This window comes from Pleuronectes platessa, chromosome 11, assembly GCF_947347685.1.
Source record: "Pleuronectes platessa chromosome 11, fPlePla1.1, whole genome shotgun sequence".
Taxonomy (NCBI): domain Eukaryota; kingdom Metazoa; phylum Chordata; class Actinopteri; order Pleuronectiformes; family Pleuronectidae; genus Pleuronectes; species Pleuronectes platessa.
This window is the reverse complement of record NC_070636.1, coordinates 7,144,171-7,150,170: the sequence shown is the minus strand read 5'-3', so window position 1 is coordinate 7,150,170 and position 6,000 is coordinate 7,144,171.

The following is a 6,000-nucleotide window of genomic DNA, read 5'->3' as shown; positions in this document are numbered from 1 at the left end:
AACCTCGCTAAAAATATTCACGACACAGTAAATAAGCGAGAGGTAATTATAGAACGGGATGACAGAGCGACAGATGCGTTAAGGTTTTTTTTGTTTTTTAAAACTCTGTGTATCACATCTAAGAGGAAAAAGAAGCAGTGCAGAGGTGAAAAGGCTCTTAAGGCTGTTCCCTGTGTGCATTAGTGTTGGGCTTGTGCAAACAATCATACTTACATTTTAGCACTATTACTCACACACCCTATTTCCACAGATAACATTCTCGCTGCAGTTTCGGCGTGACACTCACTGACTAAACAACTCCTTATTGACACTGGCCTCTGGCCTCACAATAGCCACAAAACATCAGGGTTCCTGTTTTTGTTGACACGGTTCGAGCTCTTCCATTGAAGGCAAACGCCACTGTGGATACAGCAATGCATAATTGGAACTCTCCGTCATACAATGCAACTAATCAACCCTTTAAATGTTTGAGCATGATAAGGCAGAGGGAAGGCACACAGAGAGAGAGAGAGGGAGAGAGAGAGAGGGTGGGGCGGGGGACAAAGACAGGGGGAAGTCAGGTGAGTGGAAGTGTGGAAAGTTGATGGAAATGGAGAGTTGGGGGGAGACTGTTGAGTCGAGCACCACTAGGGGACAGTAGTAAGTCATGGACGGCAGCAGCACGTGTGTGTCTCTCTGTGTGTGTGTGTGTGTGTGTGTGTGTGTGTGTGTGTGTATGTATGCATGAGAGCGTGTGTGCGGCAAACAGTGAACAAAAGACTTTCTTTGTTGCACTCTCAGATAATAAAAGAATTCAGAAATAGCTACTTGACTGCTTTAGAAAAGATCTTGACAACGCGTTGGCCCATAATGCACAGGAAAAGCTCCAGATTTACATAATCATATGTAATGTAAACCACTACGAGGCTCCACAGCCAACAAACAAATTGACTGGGGAGAGGGTGACAGTGGGAGAGGGATCCGCTTTCCCCTATGGACTTCATATACTTACTTAAAGTATATTTTGATTCATCTGCTCACAACAACAGGACAGCGTTTGCAAATTTTTTGTCGGCTCGTGCGTTGATTCAACAGAAAATAACCTTCTATGTAAACAACTACATGTACCCGAGTCTCAAAATGAAAAGCAACAATTTCAGGCCAAAAAGAGCTGTATTCCTTTATTTGCTTTAAATGATTTATAGCTTTAATTATTACTCTCCCCCCTTAAAGAAAGAAGCACAGGATTTAATGCTGATTCCGGTGGCAACAGTTAAAATAGCAGAAATTATACGTGGTGTATAAAAAGAGGAGGCCTGTGTGTTAATGAGACACAGAAATACAGGGAGCTTTTCAAGATCAAGATGAATGGCCAGAGGATTTCACTGTGTTACTTGAGGGATTAGTGTGTGTATCTGTTCTCATTGTGTTGTGCGTTTAAAAAGGGGTCATTTGTTTGCTAACTGGTTAAACCAGCGAAGTTAACACCTCCACATACCTCTGACATTAGATGTAACTATCAGTAGTGAGGCAGTGTTTTCTTTTTCCTGCTATGGTAACCGTGGACGTATATTCAAAACATGCTGCCTCCTCCTCCTCCTCCACCTCCTCCTCCTCCTCCTCCTCCTCCTCATCTACCTCCTCCTTCAGCAATTAAACGCAGAACAATAACAATATTCACCGATGACAGCGGCATCTGTACACTAGTTATGCCCTTCGTTAGTTTTCACAATGTTCCTCATGAATTAGTAAAGTCTGTTAATTGCACATTTATTACACTCAAGGCCACAGAGAGATGCACTAAATGGCTCTGGAATAAAATAACACTTGAGCACGTACATATATATATATATATAAATATATACAGGAATCATGGGGGATAAATTAAGCTTTTAGATCACGCCTTAACCTTGTGTGGCAAAGAAACAACTCCTACAAATTTTATTTACTTGCCATTTAGTCTGAGAAAAGTGGAAAATGTTTAACTGGTTGGGAAAAGGCAGCGTAAATTCACAATAAGAGCATTTTACTTTATTGTTATAATATGTATGGCTGATAATTAAGTAATACATTTAGAAATAATAATATTTTTGACACTTCTGTTCTTTAGTAAAAATAAAAACTTCAACTAACTGTACTAATTAATGTATTATTTACATTTGCCTCACGGAGTGTTTGCAAAACAACACGTTAACAATCGTATCTATTCTGAGACGAGAAAATAAGGCAAATATCAAAAATCATCCGAAGCGTTAATCTCTTTGTGTTTACACTTTATCATCGCCTGTTCTGATCTCTGGCGTGTTTCATTATGGAGTGACGTGTGAGTGACACCGCGCCGGCTGTCACAGCCATGTGCCGAGGTTCCCTCTCATTTCCAGCTGCAACAATAATAATGACTATTCGAGTGCTAGCCCCACTATTTGTGTTATTGTTGTGCGGTGTCAGACACAGGCCCTGACGTTTGCTGTGCTATCAGCAGGAGCGTACAAATACAAATACATTTGCCTGAGTTATTGACCTTTATCTCTCCACTTTCTTGACAGCCTTCTCCAGTTATTGACAATACAAACACATGGGACGACGCTTAACCTTTCATTTACGGAGCACTCTCTCTCTCTCCCTTTTTTTGTCTCCCTCCCTCTCGCTCGCCTCGCTCTTCCCCTCAGCCCGTGTGTCTCTGCTCTTGCAATTTGTTTAAATAAAAACGGGGCAGACAATGCTACTGTTCATTTCTGCCATTTTTCTTTCACTCCAAATTTCAGAGGATAATATCATTAGGGCCGATACAATGGCGGCTATTCAGCCTTAGATACACAGATATTTCAAGTATTCAATATAGTTTTGACACGCTGACATTAGGGGAGAGTGTTGTTTCCCTATTTGTTTGCTTACAATGTCGATTCCGTCATAAATCTCCAATTCCTCGGGCGAGATGTCTGTCTTTACGATGTTCAAATTACCACAGAAATATAAACAAGACCAGTGCAGTCAAAACACAAATAATATGCAAAAGATGTGCTAGTGCAAATAATTTTGATAAACTAAAATTGCCTGAAATAAATATTTACAATATAAAATATGTATACATATGGTATATTTACATTTATGGTTAAATACATAAAAAAAATATATAGAGAGTAGTTCTATTTACGCAGAATGAGGAACAACATAATTATTCCGAAAATGTGGCTGAATCCATAAACCTATAATAAACAGAATAATTTACTGCATCTCAATACAGCGTTGAATAACAATGGTCATAAAAACTACTAGTATTCCTCTAATGATTCTCCTCCAGGATTTATTGTGTTTTTCAGTGTGTGTCCTCTTGCATTTCAGCGTGAAAAATAGCATACATAAAACACGCGTGTCCCCACCAGCCAGCCCCTCCGCAGGTACTTCACAGCCCCCAAAATTAAATTTTAAACAATCCAGACCGGTGTTTGGTGTCCATGGTTTATCATCAAGAAACAAAGACATCAAACAATATTTGATAATGAGAAAAATGCCTCCAGGATATTAGGGGATGGGGGTAGAGCGCAGCGTGAGCCTCGGCAGCAGAGCTAGGTGGAGAGGGCCAGACCAGACACAAGCCGCATTCACTTGTCTGTGTGCGGTGGTGGTGGTGGGTGTCTGCGTGTGTGTGTGTGTGTGTGTGTGTGTGTGTGTGTGTGTGTCTGACAAGAGAAATAAAACGCACAGCCACTCACAAACGGCTCATGCACGTACACACACGCTTGTATGTACACACCCAACGACGCAGACACCACTTAAGGAGTTAAAAAGCCATTAAAACATTGCCTCTTTTTTAAAGTTCATGACGAGATAATTAGAATTCAGTGTATGGAGCCGGTGGTGAGATTACGGCTTTGTGAAATTGTGCTTCATTTTTAACTTCACTGCATCACGCCTCAGCCCAATTATCTGCAGTTAAAACAGCTTAGTGAGGCTGCAAACTGTGACGGACAGAAAAAATACAGATGAACCCAAAAAGTTTTAAAGATAAAAGTGAATGTTTTCCCAAAATGTTGAAAACACTAAAAGGCAACATTTCTAGGTTATGTACAATTCAAGCTATATATTTTCACATTTGGATAATACTGAAATACCTTAAAAGTATATTTCAGAAAATTCAAATAATTGAAATTACTACATATTTAAAAAACATTCTTATTTTTAAATAAATCACACTGTTATATTTCTAAATTAAAAACCATACCAGAATGGCTCCATTTCTCATCAGGCCAGTCTAATTAGTGCTAACTAAAAATAAGAAGTTGGGCAGACAGAGAAAGGGAAGGAGGGGGAAGGAGTGTGGCGTAATGAGGAGAACCCCCCCCCCCCCCCCCCCCCCCCCCCCCTCATTCTCTGTCATATTGTTATTGGGTTATCCTTGATTGACGCAGCGTTAACGGTCTGGCCAAATCGAGGCAGATCCAGCAACCTAGGCCGAACAGCAGCATGTGCAGCCACCTCGGTCATGCAAATTGCACCCGGGCAACCCGTTGACTATGATTAATGAGCCTGGGCTGCAGCCTTTGTTCCCGCGTGCAGCCGTTTAGAGTGAAATACAATCCCAAAATATTATCAATCCCCTATTAATCCAGTAAATCTGTTCACCTCGCACATGTTGTTTTGAGCAATTTACAGCCAAATGTGTACATATGTTTGCACGTGCACGCGTGTGTGTGTGTGTATGTTACGGGGGGGGGGGGGGGCACCACAGTTGTATTTAATTACATGTCATCTAATTAAATTCATTAAAGCATAATAAAATAAATGGAAGAAACAGCTTTGAAAGCCAGGGTTGAAACACATGTGTCTTGTCTCCCGTGATGTAAAATATGGATGTGGGATTTTCAGGGGCAGTCATGCTGTTCAGAGGGGAATGCATGAATCCGATACCTTGCTAACACTACAGGCATTTCCTGGTTATGGCTTGCCTCATGTTTAAACTGTGACTTTTAGAGCTGAGATCCCAGACTCCCTAAAGATCGGAGAGCAGTTCTGCGGTGCGGAGGAGTTCAGTCACTGACTTCACAAGTGGAAAAAAAAAAAAAAAGAAACATTACGACGGTTATGTCTGAGAATCTGGTCCAACAAAAAGCTCTCTTTGTGTGGTGAGTGATATTAGTGGACATTATAAGCAGGGACTAATGTGCCAGATATTGGATGGCTTGCAATTTCCTTAATCAGCTTGATGAGTAAAGGAAATTACAAGAACTCTCAAATCTTCTGAATGATGATGATGATGATGACGATACTTTTATTGTCAGAACTTTTGATGGATGCTTCTGATTTAAAACCCACACACACGTTTCATCCACAGCCACACACGTTCCCTCTGCTGTGAGCAAAATGTAAATGGTTTCCAGGCATTAAGGTACATAAGGGCCATTAGTGGCACAGTGCTTAGCACTACAATGGTGTGCCGAGAGCAGTGGAGCAGAGATCAGTGCGGAGGCTCCTGGATATCAGAGGGAGACATCCTTTGTAAATTCATCTCCCACTGTGAGCAGCCTTCACAGCTGGTTAACGGCACGGTGTGTACCACTGCCCTGTTTACACGCAGCCTCCAAAGCACTCGTCTTTCCCCCTGCATCCTTTCCCTGTATCCCCTCCATCGCCTCCCTCTCCCGTTCAGCTCTCATCACAGACCACTGTGGCTCTCCCTAACCATCAAAGATGCATGCAGACACAAACCCAGTCAGTGTGAGGGTGTGGAGCGGACGCTTATACACAGAAAATCTCTAATCCCGTAGCTTTTGGGGCCATTAGAGTAGACTACCTTCCAGCCCTATTTCTGATTTTAATCTTTTTATAGCATCACATTACACTGATCCTTTTATACTTATTACATACGCGGCTCCCCACCAAAACCACTGATCCTCTGATACCTAGATGAGTAAACTGCTCCTGCTGCCCCTGACCTCAGCCCTTTGTAGCAATCAGACCAGACTTCCTCAGAGGCCCAGATCTTATCAGGCCATACCAATCCCACTACACAGCTCCCTTTTG